The sequence below is a fragment of the Rutidosis leptorrhynchoides genome, chromosome 9 (assembly GCF_046630445.1).
Source record: "Rutidosis leptorrhynchoides isolate AG116_Rl617_1_P2 chromosome 9, CSIRO_AGI_Rlap_v1, whole genome shotgun sequence".
Classification (NCBI taxonomy): domain Eukaryota; kingdom Viridiplantae; phylum Streptophyta; class Magnoliopsida; order Asterales; family Asteraceae; genus Rutidosis; species Rutidosis leptorrhynchoides.
In genome coordinates, this window is record NC_092341.1 from 122,671,908 (window position 1) to 122,685,102 (window position 13,195).

General features: G+C 36.9%; 1 pseudogene; it reads left to right on the forward strand.

The window, feature by feature from the left end:
• Positions 1 to 8,801, forward strand: part of LOC139868358 (sister chromatid cohesion protein PDS5 homolog B-like) — a 74,145-nt pseudogene extending 65,344 nt beyond the window's left edge.
• The last annotated feature ends 4,394 nt before the right edge of the window (positions 8,802 to 13,195 follow it).

Genomic DNA, 13,195 nt, shown 5'->3' on the forward strand with positions numbered 1-13,195 from the left:
ACGTCGTATCAACTCGTTCGTACAACGACCGTCTCGCTCGATGATATACACAAACACAACCAAAATTCTACGCGGTACAAACACACGCGAGAATTATTATCACAACACGACAACATATTAATAATATCCGCATTACTAATATAAACGTTAGTCAACCTATAGCCAAGGCACTAACCAACCCCATTCCGACCCATAATCCTACAAGTCCTGCAACAAATTTAGCACACACAAAAGTCTAAGTCTAGGCACATATCTCAAGTCACCTAAATCCCTTAGACCATGCTCTGATACCACTTGTAACAACCCAACCCGTTAACCAAACAATAACTCGGATAAAAAAAAAATTTGCTGGAACAGCATATGGCGCGGCGCGCCATATGGCCGAGCGGCGCGCCAAAGTGGCCTGTCCAAAAAGTCATGAAATGCGAAAATGTTTGACCACTTCCCGACTTATTTAGACAAAACGCTTTTAACCATACATTAATATATGTAGAACTAACACGTTCCATTAATAAAATTAGTCTTACGAAGACCGGGCCCACATCGGCCGTTTTACGACTTTCGTACGAAAATACAAGTTTTCAACCACATGACTTGTAATACAAAATAAAGGCCGAGCATGGCGATTGGGGATACGCTACCTAATCCTAATCAATCCAAAAGCAAGCCTTCTAAAGCAACTACGCAAGTCCACTAGTCCCCGCTTACCCGAGCCTCCGCATCCATGCAATCTATAAAAAAGTCAACAACGAGAGGGTAAGCTAACGCTTAGTGAATGCAATACTTATACATATACATATGTAATTTACCTACACGCATCCACTTACAATACCATGCAAACAAAATGCATAAACGAGCTAGCAACGCCAAACATACGACTAGCAACAATGTCAGTATATAAATCGCCACAATAATATACTAAATCACAATAATGCATAAATATAACAAACCGTTCCTCGCTATGGCACTACCGACTTGTAGACGACCAATAACGTCGAGTCTCACTCGTATGTTGTCACCGACTTGTGACTCATCAAAGGGTGTCACCGACTTGTGAACTACCCACCAATATCTATGGGTCACCGACTTGTGAACGCCATGTGACATCACCGACTTGTGAAGCGCCACTAAGTGTCACCGACTTGTGAACACTATAGGGTGTCACCGACTTGTGAATCACCCAAGGGTACCACCGACTTGTGAACCCCCATCAATACATATGGGTCACCGACTTGTGAACGCCATGTGACATCACCGACTTGTGAAGCGCCACTAAGTGTCACCGGCTTGTGAACACTATGAAGTGTCACCGACTCGTGAATCACTTCCCCTACTTATGGTGACACCGACTTGTGAAACACCAACTAACTACTAAGGGTCACCGCCCCGTGAACCACTATGAGGTATCACCGACTTGTGAATAACCTGTCGAGACACTACCGACTTGTAGTTGCCATCCCATCATACCAACAACTATGTCACCGTCTTGTGACATAACGCCCACTACTCACGATGTGGCACCAAAGGCCCACATCGCGTACGAGTAAATAAACCACATACATACATGTATAAATATTCCACTCACCTTGTCGCCTTGAAGAAATGCCACCGAATAATCCGCAACACACCGATGGAATGTACCTATTCCATTACCACAAACACAACAACACAATTAGGGTGGATTTACAAATCAACCCAAATTGACAACTAGTGCAATTTCGACCCAAAGCACTTCCAAGCACAAACCGTGCCCAAACTAACCAATAATCACTAACACAAGTGAGAATGGTCCTAATACGCCAATTAGACCCAATCATAGGTGTTAAACACCTATCTTTCCCAAAATGGCACTTAAACCCTAATTTTGACCCAAAGGAGTCAATATCGCGCCATTAGCGAGTTTTGACACCAAAACATATTTAACTTGGTTTTATACTTCAACTTAATCCATTTTAAGTTTATAAACCTTATTAAATCGGCATTTGAGTCATAATCATCAACAAACCCTAATTTTGACTCAAGTCAAAATTAGTCAACCCAAATTCACCTAAAGTGATTCCAACACTTCCATAATCACTAAACCTAGTGATTAAACTCAAAATTAAAGCCTAATTAAGGCCAAATCGTCAACCAACCCAAAACCCGCCAAGTGACAAGAATAACTAGTCACCATAAACCCATTTCATCATCTAAGAGGGTTTCACTACAAATCAAACTCAAACCCTAACTTGAATATCAAATCTAACAAATGTAATTCGGAGTTTGAACTTACCAATACCACCAAAACGATGCCGTTGACGAGTAGAACAACTTTAATACCCGAGGTTTGGTGAGAATCCAACTCCTTCTTCTCCAAATCAAGCTCTCTCTCACTAAAAGTGGGCTTCTCTCACTAGGGTTTGAAGAGAGTGTTTGTGTGGGTGAGAAATGAGCTCCAATGAGGTTCTAGGTCAGTCTTGATGACCCCAAACCGACCCTAATTGAAAAGACCAAAGTACCCCTCATTTAAACCTTTTAAAAAGGCTGAAAATTGCCTCTGCAGCAATCGGCGCGTCGCGCCAGAAGGTGGAGCGCCGCTCCAAATAACTGGAAATTGTGGTCGAGCCCAAAACAGGTTTCAGCAACTTGTTTTGGCCATAACTTTTCGACCGTAACTCCGTTTTCGATGAATCAAATATCGTTGGAAACGTAATAAGATTTTCTTTCCAATGGTAAGGCTTTGAAACATCAACTCAAACTTTATTTGGGGTTGAAAAGATACGTACACACCTTGTCACTTCGGACAACGTCCAGTTTCCTTCGACGTTCGAGCAAGCAACACGTACACTTCATACACGCATCGTACACCATAAATACATTATGTACAATAAATATTTGGGTCTTACAACTATGTTGAGGGGTACGTGGGACCGTCTTCTCATGTTGGATGCCATATGATCTGCAATAGGCATCGAACTGCCTGGAAGAGTATTCACCGCCGTTGTCGGATCGAAGACACTTTAACTTCTTTCCTGTCTCACGTTCTACCATGACATGGAACTGTTTGAAGTAATCGAACACCTGGTCCTTCGTCCGCAAGAAATATACCCACACCTTTCGAGAAGCATCATCGATAAACGTTAGAAAGTATCAGTTGCCGCCAATTGATTCAACCTCTAAGGGACCGCAAACATCAGAGTGTACCAGACTGAGTAACTCTGATCTTCTCGTTGAAGAGGAATTAAACGAGACTCTATGTTGCTTACCAAACAGACAACGATTGCAAGGATCTAGTGCAGCGTCCTTGTCTACATTGATAAGCTCCTTCTTTATTAGGGTAGACAACCCTTTCTCACTCATGTGACCGAGTCTCTGGTGCCATAAATTTTGTGAAGCCTCCTTTTCTGCAACATTAATGCTGTATGTGCAGATCTTCACATGAGTCTTGTACAGTGTGCCACAAATGTGTCCTCGAGCAACTATCATAGCGCCTCTTGACAATTTCCATGTGCCTCTACTGAAATGACTATCATAGCCCTGTTTATCGAGAGCTACTCCGGAAAGTAGATTCAGCCGAAGATCTGGCACATGGCGGACATCCTTCAGAGTGATTGTGCTCCTGGAACTTGTCTTTATCTTGACATCACCAATTCCGACAATCTCAGCGGAACTGGAATTTCCCATCTTCACAGCTCCAAAGTCACCAGCTTTGTATGTTGTGAAGTATTCTTTGTATGGAGTCACGTGGTAGGAAGCTGCAGTATCTACCACCCATTCCGCTTCTTCTCGTGAGACGTGAAGGCATGTCTCATCATGGGTTGAACAATAAGCTACATCACCAGAGATAGTCACTAATGTTTCTCCATCCTTATTCTTAGGCTGTGAACTACTTTGACCTTGTTCCTCTTTCAATCTATAGCAGTTCTTCTTCATATGTCCCTCTAATCCACAATGATGGCATTTATATGTTGGTTTTCTGCCATCAGCTGACCTGCCCCTGCTCTTGCTTCTGCCTCTACATTTATTTTTGCTACTCATTCGCTGTCTCCCCCGATTCTCTGTGACAAAGGCATGGGTCTGATCTGTGCCCATGTCCTTTCTCCTTGCCTCTTCACTGAATAGGGCATCCTTGACCATTGACATGGTAAGTTTGCCATTCGGTGCTGAGTTGCTGAGTGTTACTACCAGCGTTTCCCAACTATCGGGAAGGAAACTAAATAGCAGTAGCGCCTGAACTTCATCGCCAAGCGGCATCTCTACAGACGATAACTGGTTGACCAAGTTCTGAAACTCACTGGTATGCTCGGCAACTGAAGTTCCACTTTTGAGCTTTATGTTGACTAAACGCCTCATCAGCAGGGCTTTATTCCGAGCAGTCTTGGCCTGGTACATGTCCTCCAACTTTTTCCAGAGGACATATACGTCTGTCTCTTGTGCAACATGGTGGAAGACACTATGATCAATCCATTGACGGATCTGACCAATAGTTTTTCGGTTTGATTTCTTCCACTCTTTCTCTTTGGTAGAATCAGGGTTTATACCCTTCAATTCAATAGGATCGAACAAATCCTTACAGCTGAGGAGATCTTCCATCCGAGGTTTCCACAGCGTGTAGTTTGTGGCTGTGAGCATAATCATAGCTCCGGAAGATGATGTTGACTCTTCTGTGGACATTATCACCTTAGAAATAATTTTTTAACACAAACGGGGTTGAATTGTAGAAAACAGAGATCACCGTTACGTCCGGAATGGTTGAAAATGGTGGAATAGACACTTCGCAGCTTAAATTCCACTTACGGGGAAAAATTATAATTTTTATAAACTTCAGGGACCAAAAAAATGAAATTCTGAAAATTTCAGGGACCAAATTGTAAAATTTCAGAATTTTTACAGTACCTCTACAGTACTGCTACAGTGACTTGCTACAGTGCCGCCAACTGCTACAGTGAATTGCTACAGTGATCGTCTTCTCCGGCAAAAATTTCGGCACCGGACGTCTTCTCCGGCGAGATTCCGGCGAGTTGACCAAACTTTGACCGCGTTTTCTGGGCTTGTTATAACTCCGTTTAAGTCGCCGTTTTTTGCGTTGGACTCGGTTCGACGAGACGAATCCAATGGTACACTAAAAATTAAATTTTGAGAAAACTTCAGAAGACCCAAAAACTCAACCAACGTCTCTAACCAAGCTCTTGATACCACTTGTTAGGAAGAGGGGATCGCCTGGACGTTGGGAGATATAAATTTGAGAGAAAAACAACTCTATTACTCACAAGAATAGATTTACAGAGTATTACAAAACTCTTACAAAAAAACTCTCAAACTCACACACACTCTCTAGGTTGTGATTACACTTCTCTGAGTGATTTTTGGATGATTTACAATGAAAGTTTGCATCTCTATTTATAGCAAAAATTCTATGGCGGTGAATGGTGTGAACGAAGAAGGTTGGCGGAAGTTGGCGACCGTCATCGTGTTCAAGTTTGCTACTTCCGTATGAGTTGTTCAAAGCTGGAAACGTTGAACATCTAGATGGCAGCTGGAACAGAGTCATCTAGATGACGGCTGGAAACCACTGGAAACCATCATACATCTTGCGACTTGAAGGTGAACACTGTTATTAGTCGCACACTTGCTTTTTATTCACGACGTTCTGCATGGTCTATGATATATAAAGGAATTCATGACTGTTTTACTGTTCAGTTGTGAACTGAACTGAAAATATTGTATAGCATAACAAAAATGTTTGAACATTACATGCATGTATTCTAAAAATTTGTCACTAAACAGAAATTTAAAGCATATACTTGTAGCCCTCATTACCTTGGTAATTGAATTGTTGCTTCTTTCAGATTTTTGGGCTTAAGACACTCGTCAAAAGCTTTTTGCCACATCAACGTACATGTATCACTCGTCAATTCGATGAAGTGCTCGACGTTATATCACAAATGCTTCAACGGGCTGAGGTTTCTAAAGGCAGACTCTACAGGTACGGATTCGTCAGAATTGAACAAAATTTCGTTTGCTTATTGGTAGCTATTTTCTTTAAAAAGTAGATACTCTTATACAAATGGAATTACTAAAATCGTTACATGGTGGATACTGTGCAACATGAACTACATAACATGAGCAACATAAACTCTGTTTTGCCAGAATAGTTGTAGGGTATGTTATCGGTAAATGTAACACAGAAGTTTGATATAAGATGATGATAATGATGCCTTCTATACTTGGTCAAGTTTTCATTATTGGAACGATATATTGTCAGTCCTATTTGTTTAAAACAGTGAAAGTAGCACGGATCATCTTAGATTAATTGCTGCGACATCTGTTCTTCGGCTATCCCAAATATGGGACCCGCATATACCACCTGATATCTACCGCCAAACAGTGTTGATGTCCAAGGTTTGAATATTTACCCTTCTATATACAATCTAAGTATGTTACGAACCGAGCTCTTTCAGCCTACACGGGCATACCTATACATTTGCCTCTTTTTTTTTGTATAGTACTATCTTTCTTCCTCAAAGATCAATGACTTTAATTGCATCTTTTCAGGAAAATTCTCCTATGGTACGGAAATCATTCCTCGAGAAAACATTCAAGCTTTTGAAGAACAATGTGCTTCATTGTAAATATATATGCGCTTTTGCATTGGCTTCTTCTTCGCAAAAAGACAATGTATGTCAAACTCTTGGATTGATCAAATCAAATGTTAAATGTTATTCATGTGTGTTATTCTAATACCGTTATTTTCTTAGTCGCTAAATTATATGGCCGAAATTATCAAAAACTGTCACAAAGAAGCTAAAGTGCCCAAGACCACTACAGTTAAACGTGATGCGACCAACGATCCCGTTTGGGCAGTGACATTTTTGATTCACATTCTTGCCCAGGATACTGTTTTTCCTGCCCAAGATTCTGAAAATGAAGAAATTATTGGATCGTTTTTCAGGTAAGTCAGCAGGTATCAGTTAACATCTACAAATCATTCATGTGAAGTCCTTTCAATAGGTGGTAATTTTGACCCATTTGATTCATACAACCTGCATTATTCAAACAACTAGCAAAGTAACAATCAAACAAATAGCAGTCACCTATGAGTTTATTTCAAAATTAACGATATGGCCAGCTTAGATATCAATATGTCACTGGATATATATACATATACGAGATCTCTTACATATATTATGCTTTTAATTTATATGAATTATAATGGTTTCACATTTTGCTTTTAAGTCTCTTGGATCATTATCGGTTACATACTGAATGGCTTGGATGGATTGATTAAAGGCAATAAGGGCCATGATAATTTATACTACATTTAATACCTTAAAGTGTGACTCATAATACTATAATAATTATCTTTAATAATATAGATAAATGCGTTATTCAAATAATGTTATTTTACATTCGTATATTATGTAACACAACATTGTTAAAAAAGTTCAAAAGTATGTTTAAACAAATAATATTTCAGGTAAATCCATCCTTACCCAACGCATACCAAAAATATCCATTTTTTTAGCTCACTGATGTATCCACCTCTACCTTTTATGACCCACTCCATGCTGTTTTTCAGCCATACCATGGAGGCGCTACTCAACCCTTTATTTGTAGATGGTGATATGGATCGAATTTATACAGTTGTTTCTGATATGCATAACATTTTTAATGCTATAAAGAGGGCTGAAGATGCACTTGATTTTCACAAGACTTCAGTAAGTTTTTTTTCTTCGTATTTTGCATTAATTAGTACTTTATGATTATTATCAAATTTATTTATACATCTATATATCTGCTATTGTGCAGAGGCTGCATATTCTAGCTAATTTGGGAGCCAAATATTTGGTTGAAAAACATATTAGTGGAATGTCTGTGTCACTCACTCCATCCAATTTTTTACTGCCTTCATCGCTATTCAGGAAATGTAATGCTGATCAGAAACAGGCAAGTTCAACTAAACTCTACATTCTTTACTCAAACGGCGGTTTGGTGACTAGCCCGTCCAGTTTTGAAGAAAAACGTTTAGTAAGTCGGGCCACGGTCAAAAGTTGGACAAAGTTGGGAAACGTCGGGTCAAAGTCAGTCAACGTTGGTCAAAAGTCAACTTTTTGTCTGGCCTTGGTCTAGTGTAGAATAATATTCCGAACTCACTTAAAAATTAGCTGGGAAAAAAATCTGACTTACATAGTATCCCTTAAAAATAAATAAATAAATACACTATAATTGTAGAAAACATTATATAAAACCTATATATTGTTTAAATTAACACCCCATGATCTTATTTGTAAATCATTTATTTTTTAAATATTTATTTTTGAAATAGTCATATTTAAAAGTCAATGTTGGTCAACGCCTGTCTCGACCTTTCAAAGTCCTGACCGAATCGTCTCTGTCTCCCGTTATTTGCAACCTTGCTTCCTTGATTGTGAAACTGAATGATGCTGCAAGATTTGATAATAACAATATATGTATGTATATTTTAGTCTTCTAGAAATCAATCTAAGGGTGTTCGGAAAAGTGTAGAAGATGTTTCAGCTTCCTATGGTGACTTGCACAAAAGAAGCAAGAGTAGTCTAAATTCACATACAAGAAAACCATATGAAAAACAGATCGTATCATTAGGTGAAAGAGATATTCATGATTTTACTTCTCCCTAGTCAATCACATGTCAAGGTGTGCTTTATCGAGTGTGTAGTAATGTTTCGTTTTACCAAACTTTTAAAATCTGAAACTCTGTGCTAATTACATTTTTTTTTTTTTTTCAATTGTTTGAAGTAGATAAACTTTCGTTAATCTGGAGGATTCTTGGTGACTTGTAAAGAGATGCAGCTGGGATAGGTTTCAGATAATCATAGGATAAGGTATACTCTTGTTATGTCTACTGTTGTATAAGTCGGTCGACGTGTCGATTTGGGGGCTAATCTGTCTCGACTCGCCCAAAAACGTCTTAAAATTCAGTCAACACTAAATAGTCGGGTCAAAGTTGGTCGAAGTCAGGTTGAGCCTGGCCGAGTCAGGTCTTAAAATAATTATGTACGGGACATCTATTTGGACAGACATCTTTGCGAACACACGATAAAAACAGGATCCTAAGACAAGTACCAAAAGTAATTTTCGCTTCATCATGTGCATGTGACAAGTTAATATAAAACGGTCATTTTTTTCTTGGGACAACACGGTCAAATGAGTCCGTTGTCACCCAACGTGTATTTTAATACAACAAACCTATGAGGCTATATAATCCACAAGATTACATTGTTGTTAAAATTATAAAAAGATCTCCCAAGCATACACGACATGTAAAAACGAAATATATCAAAGAAAGAGTGTTTTGGGTCAACCCAACGTATCCCTTTTTAGTATTTATCAATACCAAAACATTACTTGTCTTTGACCTTTTAACCAACCCACTCAAGCAGAGTTATATCATATAATATCTACAAAACACCAGTATTCATATTCATATTCATATTCCTTTTAATACTAGTCTTTAAAATAAAACATATACTGTACCATTTCAAAAAAAAAAAAAAACATTCTTATATGGTATAGTACATGTTTTATTTTAAAGTCTAGCATTAAAGACTAGTATTAAATGAGATTTCATATTCATATTACTTTTAATACTAGTCTTTTAATAAAACATATACTGTACCATTTAACATTCTTATATGCATTTTAAAGTCAAGAAATCTCCTTTATAACCTTCCAAAATTGTCACTTCCGCTTAACATCCACTGTCGCACATTAAACCAACCCATAAAATCACGTTTGTACAAAAGTCTAGCATTTTAACTTAAAATATCACAAAAGTCAAGCATTTAATTTACTATAGATAGCTAATCATTAGTTCAAACGTTTAGTAAACATTAAGATAAATACATTCAAGATCATTAGATTCCTTCACCACCAGCCCAGCTCTCTGCGATTCCTGTTAAACAAAAACAATAAAATATGTATTATTATATATTATATTTTATATATATATATATATATATATATATATATATATATATATATATATATATATATAATATTGATAATTTTAATCATAATAATCATACTTCATAAATCATAAACAATTTCATAATTTTAGTAATAGCAACATTATAAAGTGAAAAGAGGTAAAAACTAAAAAGTAGTTATCTAATTTAAATTGGCTTACCATAATTAATATTTGAATATAAGTATGGGTTAAAGCCATAAATAAGCTATATACTTTCATTTTTGTTCCGATGTAGGCTATATACTCAGAAAAATACCAATGTAGGCTATATACTCTTAAAAGGTGTATCGATGTATACTAACATAACTTAGAAACCTGCTAACATCATCATCTTCATCGTATCAACATCATCATCTAATCGGAGCTTCAAATTAATTGAAAATAATGCCAATAGCCTCGACTAATTGTTTTTGTGACGTATTAAGATTCAAAATCCACAACGATTTCACAATTCGATGAAGAACATGAGCGATTTTCATGAAGAACACCAAAATTGTGTTTTGTTGACATGAGTACACTTTTTGAAAGTATATAGCATACATTGGTATTTTTTGGAGTATATAGCCTACATTGGAACAAAAATGAAAGTATATAGCCTATTTAATGAAAAACAAGTTGCAGGGTTTTTTTTTCATGTCATATTTAAAAGAAAAAAAAATTCACATAATCATTTTAATCGGTTTATCCGGTAGCAAGTCATTTTTGTTGACATGAGTACACTTTTTGAATGTATATAGCCTACATTGGTTTTTTTGAGTATATAGCTTACATTGAAACTAAAATGAAAGTATATAGCCTATTTGTAGCTTTAACCCTATAAGAATTATGTAAAGTTTAGATTGACTTACCATAACTAGAATTTAAGTTGACTTACTATAATTTAAATATAAATCTAATTCATTTAAATATTGTATTAGGTAAAGTTTAACAAAAACTTGAATCTTGACAAATAATTAACCAAGAAGCACCAAATTCATTATCTGAACAAAATTAACCAGAAACCACCAAAATCTTGACAAAAATTCATGGACCACTACTTGCACTAACTATACTTGACTTGCATACAGTTTGATACTCATTAGGAGTGAAATCTACCTTCATTTTCACATCACCCATTCTGACACCCATTGATCTAACACATATTTTTATGACTTAAATTAACATTCCCACCTGATTTTCGTGCATACAGTTTGACACCCATTAACATTCCCATCCAATTTTATTTTTTCACATAACCCATTTTGACTAGGGGTGTACGTTCGGCTGGTTTTCAGTTTAAATGGTCTAATCGGTTTGCATTAGTCAATACCAAACCAAATTTGTCAATACCAAACCGATCCGACCAAATAGACAATCGGTTTATTTGGATCGATTCTCCATTAAACCAAATCATAATATAATCTCGGATAAAAAAAGTGATATGTCAAAAACTGAACCTGAGAAAGAACAATAAGACATATCATATAAAGTTTCAAGTATATCTCTAGATGGAAGCCAATGGGGCTTTGCCTCATTGGTAACCATGCTTGCATGGTTTCGAGGAGACCCGGGTTCGAGTCTCACCAGGGGGTTTTCCCCACCTGCCCGTTTGGATGGTGGCGGTTTCCTCCTGGAACGTGCGATGCGATCTAACCACTAACCGTGCGATGATACTAACTTGCCGTTCTAAAAAAAAAAAAAAAAAAAAAAAAAAAAAAAAAATCTCTAGATGGAAAATTGAATTAAAACAGTATATAACTTGCAAAGGTTGAGATTTCAAGTTTCTGCATATTTATTGTAGTACGGAGTATTATATTACATAAATATAAAATATAATGTCAAATTAATTCGGTTATTCGGGTGAAAAGCAAATATGAATTTATAATTCAAAATCGATCCACAAACCATTTTGAATTTCGGGTGCCACCAAAAATCCAAACCATATCCAGATTAGCCAAGTTCGTTTCACGCAAAATCATTTGGTAAGGTTGGATTTTCGGGTGAAACTGATCGGATCTAAGGCTTACTTTGGAAAAAGACCTAAATTCGAGTGCTTGATTTTGAGAATAAGTGGTTGATGAATTGTTTTATCTCCAATAACTGTGCAAACCCCGTTCGAAATCTGGATTTCGAGGGCGTAAAACAATTGATAGGATTAACTTATCCAATTGGGTTGAATAAGTTAATATCTAAAGAGATCGAACTCCGGTGATGGCTGAAATCCAACCGATTTGAATGTTTTCGTGATATCACAGAGTGATTTATATGCGTATCATCAGAAACCATTTAATGAACACCCCTAATTTTGACACCCATTGATCAAATATACAAGTACATATTTTAAACAGGTTATTATATGATCATATGATAGGATAATGTGTTAATATTTAAATTAAAATAAGTATGCATATTGTGGAAATTTTCTTCACTGCCAAAAAAACCGAGTGTCGGAAGGTGTTGCAAAGCTATTGCCGCGTCGCCAATACGCCAACCATAACGAGAATTCCCGCGCATGGTTGGATTTCGAATAACTCTACGTGCCTCATTACTAGTAGTCACTCACCTGATATGGCGTTCTTTATCCACATAACTCATTTTATAAAACATGGATGAACGGCGGTTATGTCGCATACTCGTGTAAGCTAAACTTCCAGTTGTGTACTGAAAGTTCGTACGGACCAGTTCTATGCATTATGCATGGTTGACGACTGTTACAAACTTTTTACTGATTAAAGGTTCACAAATATTCATCGCAAGTCTTTCAAAAGACTCATGAAAACGATCGGTGCCAGGTGGATCATCCCAGGGACACATTGCAATGTTCCTAATATTCTGACAAAGTAAGTCACGAGTATATTCAATTACATAAAGATATGGGTACACTGAAGTAAATTCGAGTATAGTTATGTTTCCAATATCAACAAGTTATTTAGATATATCTTCTAAGTATTGTTTTTTTTATCTTTTAAAAGAAATACCAAAATAATTAGACAAAGCCACAAAATAGCAATCGAATAGATGAACGATTCCGATACACCAAACTTCAGTGCCATCATCATTTGTTTCAGTAAACTCAATGGTGTAAAACCCTTTTTGAATTTAAGGTGACCTAACAATTAGTTCGTCAGTATGTCGTAATGTGGAGTTTCTCTTCATTGTTCGATCCATCCTCTTGATTCATTAATTAAGCGATTCAAACGATCATCGAATCCTTTTGCTCGGATGTCA